Source organism: Struthio camelus, chromosome 17 (assembly GCF_040807025.1).
Source record: "Struthio camelus isolate bStrCam1 chromosome 17, bStrCam1.hap1, whole genome shotgun sequence".
Classification (NCBI taxonomy): Eukaryota; Metazoa; Chordata; class Aves; order Struthioniformes; family Struthionidae; genus Struthio; species Struthio camelus.
The window spans coordinates 10,462,900-10,474,649 of NC_090958.1; the positions used below are offsets into that span (position 1 = coordinate 10,462,900).

General features: G+C 37.0%; 1 protein-coding gene across 1 annotated transcript in view; it reads left to right on the forward strand.

Moving 5' to 3' along the window:
• Window positions 1–10,109, forward strand: part of MAPK1 (mitogen-activated protein kinase 1) — a 45,245-nt gene extending 35,136 nt beyond the window's left edge. Inside the window, exon 9 of the mRNA XM_068911409.1 lies at window positions 375–10,109. The gene's annotated coding sequence lies outside the window, so the exon portion shown is untranslated. The remainder of the gene's footprint in view (window positions 1–374) is intronic.
• Window positions 10,110–11,750: the final 1,641 nt, after the last annotated feature.

Here is an 11,750-nt window from a genome sequence, read left to right on the forward strand (position 1 = left end):
GAGGAAGGTAGAGACTTCTTCCTGTTTAGTAGTCATGTTTATAACTATTTTTGGTTTTTGTCCTTTAAGACTTCAAGAGGATTTATACAAGGAATAGCCTGTGTCCTATAGTGTATATCCTATGTAGATAAAGTTGACGTTTCTGAAGATTTGGTGCACCTCCTAGGCTAAGGAGCTTCTCAGTGGTTGTTTGTTGTTGTGTTTTTTGTTTGGGTTTTTTCTTTTTCTTTTTTTGCTAACAAATGTATTAGTAGTGCTCTCTGTGACTTATGATAAACACAGTGTATATAAAATATAGAGATAGGAAAGAGTGTTTGTTTTCAAAGGCAGCATTAATTTCCTTTGCTGAAACATGTCTCTGCTCTTTTTTGTAGGACAAGGACTTAAAGGACTGGGCATGCTCAAATGTTGCTGTTCCTCTTCCCAGTTCTTTATTGTTGGTCATGTCTTGTGGCCTCTCTCAGCTTATCCACTAACTTCTTTGAGCCATTCAGAAGGGCAGTTTCTGGTAGTTTTGGCTTTTCATGCTTTCAATGAATCTTTTAAGCCTGAAGAATTGTAATTGACACTCCTATGCGTAAATGCCCGTTGTTGACCTGTTGCAGTACTGTACTGTAAGTGCATCTACTGCTGGCCGTATTTTAACTGCTTGCTTTCTGGTTTGAAAGATGCAGTGGTTCCTTTCACTCCTGGATCAATAACCAAGAAGAAAATTCATTAACCTATAAGAACTATGAACTATGTTTTTTCTGACTTTACTGAAGTCGCTGGCATTTTTTTATTTTTTTATTTTTTAGAAAAGCTACTATTCAGGGCACTTTAAGTCAGTGACATCCCAGATTTTTTTGCACTTCCTTTCTAGATAGAAATGGTTAGCATCCAATGGAATTTATACCATTATGCTATGGATTACAGCATAAGTTGTGTTCATGTTAATCTTGCTTATGCACTTGTTTGGGTGTCCTGTGCTGTATAAACAGGTATTCTATACAGTGAAATAGCCACATAGGAACCCAACTTAATTGAATTCATCTGAGAAACATTATTCCGTGTATACACACAATTTGTACCTTTTCTCCCTGCCTTTTCTAAAAGAGATCATTTAAAGTTTAACCATGTTGGAGGTGTAGTACTTCCAAAGTTCATACCATATAGTAGTGTTTATAAGACTTGTGCAAAGAGAATGAGTGGCAGCTTGCCAGCTTATATTTATTCACTGTGTGGTGGAAGATTAACAAAGACATAATGGCATGATGACCTAATGGCAAATGCTTTTCTCTGTGGAAGGCATCCATATGTGGTGGTAAGTGAGAAACCAAAACATGATGTTAGTAAACTCAGTCTACATACTGCATACCAATGAAATGCTTCAAAGAGGATGATAGTTTTTATATTTGAATCTAATCACTGACGTTCAGAGTTCTTGCAGGGAGGAACACTGCATCTTTAAATGAGAAAGTTTGAATTTACTTTTGCTCCTACAGCATGTCAGCATCTCAAGTTCATTTCTTGCAACCTACACTATGGTGATTTGTAATCCAGCCTCCATGAGCTCGTGACATGAAGTACTGTTCTGTTGTCAAGTACTATCAAACTTTTCTGATAACGCTGAGTTAGGACAACCAAACAAAGCTAGCACTAAATAATGTTTAAAATTGTATACCTTTTAATGATCTTTTCAAGTATTTGTTACTGAAATTGTATAATGTGGAGTTTACTAGGTGTTATGTTCCAGTGCAGTGCCTCCTTTTCTTTCCCCACTGCTCTCTGTGGTGAAAAATTTGCCTTGTTTAAAATAATTACTGTGCCCTCGCATGACTGTTAAAGCTTTCTGTGCAAAGATGATTGTCTAAGTGCCACATGCCTATGATTGAGAAAAAAAAAATCTATTGTTACCTCTGAGTTGTGTTCAACTGAAATGCTATTCAACAAATAACTTAGGAAAATAGTTCTATTTTTAGCTTTTCATATCTCTGCTGTCTTCTTCTCATTTTATTTTGGCAGCAGTGAAGAATGGATTGTATAAAGACTGCTTGCTAATATGAACAAAATGCACTTGTAATTCCTGGAAATAAATTTAAACCTTATATCGTCACATTAACATTAAGAATTAGTTTTTGGTTTCCTCTTGGGTAATGTGTTTGAATGGAAATCAGGTTTAATTGCTACTGTAGTATACAAGGATGCTTGCTGGTTAATAACTCCAGGCTTCCTCATACCACTTAGTCTGCTTTTCAAAGAAATCTAGAAAGCCATTAACTTAGACTTCAATAGATAAGGGTGCTTACAAGATTCCATTTCAAAACTTTCCTTTTCCTATAGTTTAAGTGTTAGTCTGCCAAAACTAATTTTTAATAAGCAAGGGTTCATCTTTAAAGGGCATTTTCTATTAGGAAGTTCCTGTGGTACATAAATCTCTGTCATGTAGAGCATATTAGGAGCATTGTCAGAACACTGCACAATGATCATTGAATTGTGATGTGGAACCTATGCTAAAAACATTTCTATAGAAATATGCACTTGACTGTTGATACTAGTGTAGAAGTTCTCTTGACATTTCTACACATCTTTACCAAAATGCTTTTCTCACTCAGTTTTGAAAAGTTGAACTATTTCTAGAATCTCTGCTACTTGTACGATCGTTGTGACTACAGGAATAAATTTGGCATGGTTGAAAAGATGACTGTTACTGAAAAATTAGTTTGTGACACCTCAATTTTAATTTATTAAGGAAGAACTTTGGCAGCTTAATTCCTCTTTCACTTTCCCCATTCATTTTTAATAGTTTCTTTAATTGCGGATTTTTGGGGAGGTATAGACTTACCCTTAAATTCTGACCCTTGGAATGAGGAGCCAAGGGTTTGCTTTACTTAACATCTGGTGCTTTGGGGCTTTCTTCCTTAGCAATTATTGCTGAATCAAATTGGCATCCATCAGTATCAGTAATTGCTTTCATCAGTGTTTTACTGAAGTCAATAAACATTGTTGAGTTGAATTTGTTGATGTGTTAAATGCAGAAGCATGATTTTTTTTTTTTGTCAGATTTGGAAAATAATTTTAAAGACGGTGCCTATAATAACACTGTGTTATGTCAATTATTTCATAATTTCACATTTTTTTTCTTTATCTAGTCTGTATTTGTAGAGCAGAGAACTGAAACACAAATGAAGTGACATGCATATTTCATGGTAAAGATGTTTTGGGAATAAGGAATGTAAACAGTTGACTGTCAAAAACATTCCAACCTTATAGCTGAAGAAAAATATGCAAATATATAAAATTCTCATGGATGCTTTGGCAAATTATCTTATTCTGCTATCCTGACTGTCACCAGAATCTTCCTCGTCAATATTACACGTTATATAAAATTTTAAGTGTACAACACGCTGCATGGGTTGCGTGGTGTGGTACACTATGAGCTTTCAGGAGTAGCAGGTGATTATAAAACTGAGCAGTGGCCAAATGAAACCCAAGGAGCTTAGCATGGTTTTCCTTGCAGAATGGGAAAAAGAAAAACCTGTTGTTGCTGCCCACTGTTATATGCTATGATATATTTATACCATGTCGAAGTTGTTTGCTGAGCAACTGTACTATAGATTTAAACTTTATTAATATATATTTGCTTATGTTAGCATAGTTTATATAGTCCTTGGTTATTGATAAATTTATTGTGTTGTTACAGCGCAGTGATATGGTATAAATATAGGTCTATACATACACACAATATACACATGAATTTGGTCCCTTGCATAGTACTTTTATATTTGTACAGCAATGTCTTCAAGCAATCCCAGATTTTAGGGGAAATATTTTTGTAAATGCAGTGGTTTAAACAAAAAAAAAAAAGTCCAATCAATCCTTTTACTAAGTTTTAAATACATTTGTGCTTTAAAATGGTTTAGTTGACAATTGAAATCAAGACACTAAATTAGTGAAAAGTGCACATTAGTAAAGTGAAGCTTGCAATGATTTTTGTAGCATGTGCTGTGATCAAACTAAGTGAAGCATTGGAGGAAAAGTAAAAGTTGGAATACCTTTGTAAATCTAGAACAAATTTCTAACGGTTGCAGCTGGTTTACTTACTATTGTTGCCTTTTCTTGTGTTGTATCAGTGTAGAGCACTCTTAAAATACTCAGACTGCTTTGTCTTTGCTTTGTACTGTTGGTGCCTTCTTAGTCATGTACCCCAGAAGTCTTGCATAGCTACTTTAGTTAATGGTAAGTTTAAAATAAGAAAGCAAAGGAAGATTTTATTAAAAAAAAAAAAGACAAAAACAAAACAAAAACATTTTCTGTATGTTCTTATTCATTGTAACAATTAAACGTTTATATCGTGACAGATTTGTGATTTGGTTAATCTGTATAGAACAACTGTAAGTAGCAAAGGTTTATATTTCGTCTTATTCTTTTGATGTTGTAAACGTATGTGATTTTCTTTTTTTAAATCAGATAACTTAATGTTCTGTTTTGTTTTTGGCATCTGAATCTTGTAAAAACAAACGCAAAGAAAATCATTAAATTGTGTCCCTGTATTACCAAATCAGCATAGTACTGTGCATATATAGAATGACTGGAATTTTGCTTTAAAATGAACTGCTGTTCCAAAAACTATAAATATGCTGTGTATTACTTTAACTTATCTAAAATATTAATATCACTTGAACCCTGCAGTAGTGAGTAGCCTACATTAATATTGTTAAATACACAAGTATGTTTATTCCAGTGTATGATGCCAGCTGGAAATTACAATGGAGGAAGCCATCTGAAAAAATTATAGGTAAAGCTTCTCTATAGACAAGCAAAAGTATTACATCTTCATGGCAAGGAAATTAAGAAGTCATCAGTATTTTGAACTACTGAGCACACAAAGTAATGCAAATGGTTTTCAGTGTACCTGATGATTCAGAGACTCTCTTGACATTCTTTATATTGCTGTTCATTTAGGTGTAGCCCTGTTCCCAGAAAGTCTTAAAAAGAATTACTTGAGCAGTCCTTAAAGACCAAATGTTTTGATTTTCCACAAAAAATTCATCTTGGGCCAAGGTTTGAAGTATTTCTGGGAGCAATGCAAGTAAGCTTACCTTGCTGGGTTTTTTTGTTTGCTTGTTTGTTTTTTATGATTTGTTAGCCTAAAGTCAGACTGTGCCGAAGAACTGAGCTCTAAAAAGTTTACTTGGATAATAGCCACTAGAAACTTCTCTAATTAATGTGAAAACATAGAAAATGTGACCTGAAACTAAGGAGAGTTTAGCAGTAACTGACAGATATGTAACAACTCTCTGAAAAGTGGCTTGTTAAAATTCTTCACTCCATATTTTCTCTGGCTTTCACACCAGAGTATGTTCCCCCTCCCCCTCCCCGAATATTATAGAATTTCACTTTGCCCTAGATAGGTTTATGCATGCTCTTTCTTTGTTACTGACGGTAGCTGCCTCTCATTTTCTTTGTTCCATCTAGCAGAACTCTGTGTATGCAGTAATTTGCACTTTGGTGATTTACTTTTAGATATAATTAAACTGCAACTTGTCTCCACTGAGGTTTTGACAAGCTGATGATTGACTTGACACTCTTGTAATACTCAAGTACTTAAGTAGATTTAGTTGAGATATTATGCATCTTTCCTGCATTCTGCCAGAATTGGACACTGATCCTTTCTATCTCTAAGCTTGAAGTGTAATGGGCAGTCTTAAACTCCTGGAGTCAAAGACTCTGGAGATGAGCACTTGGGTCTGGGCACAGGCTTATGGCTTGTCTGGGCTGTGCTGTTTCAGTTAGAGCCCCCTGGACACTGCAGGTTGAACCCCAGAGCTGGGGCAAGGGTTGCACTCAGATGTACACTCCCACTTACGAAGGCTTATGAGGAACTGTTTTTGAATATAAGACATTTATTTGAGTAGATATTAGCGTAGATTTGATGGAATCAAGCTTTGTAGAGCTCTGATCGCAGTACTCTCTGCAGACCACAGATTTACACTTCTCTTTCAGTTATTCTTTTTACTAAATTGTGTATATATAACACTTGAGAGTTATAAGAAAAACATTTGAAGAGAAGACTTACACACTTGACCACGTTGATACATGCCAGGTCTGTGGATAGTTATCTTGCTCTGATGTGCCTTTTGTCCACAGGCAAAATTCTTCAGTCAGCTTAAGAGGAGTTCTAGAGCAGGAACTCTGGCCTGTAGGAAGGTTTTGGTTAGTCTTCAGAACAAGGTCCCAGCACTGTGCAAGGTACAAGAGGTAACCAGTGTTAAATCCCTATCCAAAATATGGTCCCACTCATGCTGTGTTCATGTAAAGGCTAATCGTGGAAGTTATATATAAGGATTGTCCTGTAAATGCTATATCCTCCCTCTTTCCCCTTTATAAATGACCCACACTTAAGACTTTCCTTCCAGGTGTTTTCCAGAACTCTGCCAGTTCTTTCAGTATATCTTGCCATTGACAAATTGTCTTCCTCTTTGTCTTCCTATTCAAAGTGAGGCTAAAGTTCCAGTGGTTCCAAAAATCGTTCTTCTGTGGAATTCATGAAACTTCTGACAATAAACAACAGCTTACTGATCTCATTAGTTAAACTGATGTAAATCCACTGAAGAGGTAAGCAGGAAAACTGGGAGCTGTGCTCAAACTTATCAGAAGCATGCTGCTTGATAACTGTATCTTGATTTCTGGGAAGGCAATATAAAAACAGATACAAGGAACAGAAAGGAATGATGAATTTAGTTAAAATGTACCATGAAACGAAAAAGTTTTTTGAATTGCTTGAGAAAGCAAGATAGAACATAACCATGAAAACTAGGGGATTTTTTTCACTGCTTTGCTGTGGTGATGGTACAGTTTCTCAAACCTTTAGATAGAGCATGTCACCTGAGTATACAACTGCAGTTGAAACCAGAAAACAGCTTGTCTGGTTCCACCACGTACTCTTCTGCTCCTGTAGTTCTCAACAGCCTTTTGGATTAATTAGATCTGATATATCCATCAGTTCCACTGAGTTTCTTTGTTGCTGTTGGAAGCTTCATCCTGCAGTCTGATAGTCCCTGGTTCAAATGTTTCTCTTTCTGACTCTAAATTTTTCAATACCTTGTGAATAAGAGAAATTTCCTGCTAGCTACTTCTCTAGATTGCCCTTCATCTTCCTCTCACTATGTTTAAAAAAAAAAATTGACCAAACAAAAAAATTTATCCTTAAGTTCCTTCCCTTTCCATTGAATTCATTGGTATGGCAGACAAATATGTGTGATCCTTCTAGCTCCTCATTTCACTCAGTACAGAAGTAGCTTATGTGTGTGCGTGAAGACTTAAAAAAAAAAAAAAAAAAAAACCCAACTCTGAAAATATTTTCAATTTCTGATTTCCTGGAAAAGACCAAGCAAAACTGCCTTGGTAGTGTGTTGAATTTCCAGCATTTTTTCATCTAAAGATATAGAGTTTTAAAAAAACTGATTTTGAGTGTCTTCCTGAGCTGAAGATGAGTTTGTGTGTCTCTTTCAACTGTATCAGTTTGCCTGCTAAAATACTACATCGCCATGTCTCCAGCATCCCTAATGCAGACACCTGATGAGTCTGTACTGGCAATGTGGTCATCTGTCAGGTGAGGAAATGCTTTCTGTTGCTGCTCCTAGTGGGCTCACTGATCTTGCTGAGTTGCCATCTTCCAGCAATGCTTCTCTTCCTCAGGGTTTTGTACTTTTTCATGTTGGTGTTTTTCTCCAGAGTCCTTTGACTACTGTGACTGACTCAACGACTTCTTTATCTTGCATGGCTATAGCTTACCTACATGCTCACAGCTCAACTTGGTTGGTTGGTTGGTTCTTTCTTTTTTTTTTTTCCTTCTGTAAAGCTGAGCCAAGGACACTGCTGTGCTTCACAGAGCTGGGCCCTGAGTTTAAGACAGCTGAATCCTGGGCTGCTGGTTGTGCTACAGCTGCTGGCTCTAGGGAGAAGGCTTGTGCAGAACAGCTCCTCTGCTGCATTCAGTCATTCCAATACCTGGGATAGCACTAACTAAGGCATTGCACAGAGCTGTGATCTGTTAACTTCACCTTACAATCTTAATGCTGCACTTAAATACACAATCCAGAAATAACCATGGAAAATTTTAGTTCATCTAGTCACGATGCATGCTTCAGGACTTCTGCAAACTATTTTCAAAATTCAGGCTTCTCTAGCAACCTCCTCTCTCCTCCCCCCCATCCAACTGTAAGAAAATTCCAAATAAGTTTAAAAAAATTTGTTATTACGAAAAGATTTGAGATGCACTTCAGTTTTGTTATTACATCCAAGACTAAACAGCTTGTTTGGAAGATGTTTTTCTGCCTTAAAACTGCAAATGTAAAAATGCTGAGTATTCAGAATTTTGGCTTGACATTCACTGAAATAATTACATCACAAGTGAGCTGAATAATTCAGGGTAAGGTTTTTTTTTCAGTCAAACATTTTCCCTAGCCTGCCTTATTTAGCTTTAATTTCAGCAGCTAGCAGTTATGAGAGAGGAAATCTTGACTGAAAAGCCTATGTCCTTTTCTGTATTCCTGGAAGTGTTAAAATTCACAAATACCCTTATTTGTAATTGAAACATCTGAAGAGTTCAAACTTCAGATTTTTTATGTGTTCCAATGTTTTTAAAAACTTCTTTGTTAGTTTTTGTACATATATATTCAATTTGCAGGCTTTCTAAATAGGCATGCCACTGAAAAATGGATGTGGGGGGACAAACACACCTTTTTCAGGCCAAATTACTCAAAAATAGTTCAGTGCATTTTGCTGATGTCACTACAGCTATATGTTCTAACTCACTGTTTGCTCTAGCGTGCAGCATATACAGAGCAGTCTAGCCAAAAGTGGGGATTAGGAAAAACACTAGTCATTGCATAAGCATCCTTTTGTAGGTAAACTTAATTTTTTTATGCTCTGTTTTGAGGGTAGATTTTAGTATTTTGAGAGAATGTATTAAGCTGTTTTTACTGCTAACTTGATTTTTCTCTAAGGATAATATGTCATTATTGCAGCATGGCAAAGGTCTGCATCATTCATGTCTGCTCAACTTAATCACTGGTTTTCTCCTTGTGACAATACATGACGTTGTACCAAAAGCAATCTATCCTGTGTGTAGTTAGCAGTGGAAGTAATTACTGTGCAGCCTTTATTTTTGTTGTCTTTCCATTGGCTATCACTAGTGCGGATTGTATGCACTGAGAGTTGCGCCAGGCTATTCAAGCTGCTGAGGGTAAAAAAGGTCCCAAGTAATATTTGTTTATTTTCTGGAAGCTGCTGCTGTACCTTGAAAGCGGAGATGGGTTGCATCTGATGCTCCATTAAGCTTATTTTCTTCCAAGTCTGTCATCAGAATACATCCAGATCTAGAGAGTTTCCCTGGACTTGCTCTGCCGCGTTTTTCCCTTTGAAAAAGACCCAAGCTCAACACCAGCATCATTAGAGACAAGGATTATAAGAGAGCAGAAGGGCTATTTTCCCTGCTTGGTTTTGGGATTCTGCTAAACTACGCTCTACCTTATTAGATCCCGGCACTCTAAAAGGAATGGTGGAATACTGCAGCTGATTTTGCTCACTGACTCTATCTCGAAACTAGATAAGCACGCACAGGCGATATGCAATGCATGCAAGCTCTCTCTAGTCCTTAAGATCTGTACCTCCTGGCCCCCCATAGCAGTTTTGCACTACTGGCTCTATAAGCAAATCAGCCCTGGATAACTTTCCTTTTAAAGAGGGCACCTTTGTTTTTCCTTTCCCGGTGCTCAAAAGGACAAAGTTTGAGGTAGTTTTCTCCCTACCACTTGCATTTGACTGCTAGTGTGCAGTATTCACCGTAATAAAGTGACACTGTGCAAAAATTTTATTGCTCTAAAAATAACAAGAGTGAAGAATTTGCTCCTCTCAGCATGTATTCCTCCTTGCTTTCAAAAAAGCTGTGGAAAAACAACTTATAACTGAATAGCTTTTCTGCATTCTTCGTGCACGTTTTCCTCTGCTGCCTCCTAGTCTTCTCTGATGTGACTTATTTTACTGCTAATGGTGTTTTACAGACTGTAGTACTACAGGTGTCTTACGGTAACTTGCAAATAAAACTATTGTGAACACATGGTCAAGTTATTTGTGGTGCTGCTCTGTAAATGTGTGATGTTACCTTTGCTGTAAATCTTACTGCACTTTCCTGGACTGCACCTAGACTTTGCACAGTCTGTGTCTGTGCCTTTTACAAGAAACCTTTCTGTGACTAGCCTGCACAGCAAAGTGGCTCTGGTAACAAATCCAGGCAACTATAGCATTGACAGCAATTATTTCTAAGCAGTAACTTTGTAACATAATTTGCTAGATGACAGCAAATCAACGCTTATGTCAAACCGTTTGTCAGTAGAGCAATAATATAATTTTATGTAAATATCTCTAGCATTCTGTGTAGCCATTCATTTATGGCTGGAAGCTGATTAGGAAATTGCTGTCGTAGTAGCATTTTGTCCTTGGAGCCTATCAGCTCACGCAAGGACTGTGTTTCCTGTCCAACTGAGAGAGTGCTGGAAGAGAGTGGAAGAGGTTTGACCTGTGTAAAGAGCACAAAGTGCTATCTATGTTTTAGTTAAAAAAAAAAAAAAAAAAAAAAAAAGCCACAGATACACTGCTTTCTTGCATTCTCTTCATGGTTGGCATGCGGTGAGAAACACAGCAACAAATATTGTGTGTTTGGCTCCAGAGATGTGTAGGCAGGAGAAAAGGTATGGCAGGTGCTGTCAGGAGATGATGGAGACGTGTTCATGAACAATACCACCTTTCTCTTCTAGAAAATAGTCCTGAGGAGATCTAATTAGCAGTCAGATGTTAAGCTCTGCAGAATGACTTGCCTTCCTGTATGCCTGTGTTGTGGAGGACCTATCCTCTAGTTGGTATAGCAGCAGATATTATTTAATATTAGGGTTTTCAAGCTGTTTCTTTGGGGGAAGAATGTTTTAGCCAATCCTATGGAATCCTTTAATTAAATAGCTGAATATTTTGCAGTGTTACAGAGATAAATGACTTGTCATTCATAACTACCTGAGTCTGCAGTGAGCTGTCTTTTATGTATGCTGGTAAAAACACATTCTAATCCACACTGTGGAAACAGGCTCTTTTTGAAATGGATTCCTGTGTAGGGGAGGATAGGGGATAGGTTGCTCGCAGGGAGCGGTCCTTAAAGCTCTTCCTCCTATTGGGGTGATGCTACAGATTCAGCCTCTGCTGTTTTCTCTTCTGTCTGTGTGACTCTGTCCTGTGGTTTTTCCTGTCAGTGCAGACTGAATGCTTATCCTTGTTGATGCCTTGTCCCTGACGGATTAGATTTTTCCTCCCTCCCCCACTCTTAAGTTCACCTGGAAGTAGATTTCCCACCCACTTTGCTTCTGATTCTTTTCTTTTTTTTTAAAGAGCCAGTTATTGTAGAGTTGAATTCTATGCTAGGCAAACAATACCCTTGTGAGATAATAATTTAAAAAATCCCTTAACAAAGTCTTGTTTGGTTATGCTTGCTCTGTTTTGGACAATAGGGTTGATGGAGGTATAAATCAAAATAGGGTTTTTTTGCCTTCCTTGTGTATGCTGTGGTGACTATTGAGAAAAAATATTCTTGTTCTCCTGTCAGGACTAATTTGGAAGAACTTGTTTTTAGAAAGTTGTTCAGGTTTAAGAAACTTTTAGCATATTCATTTTTTTAAATAATTGTCCTAACAATCTGTAGTGCAAGCATGGTTATTTGAGGG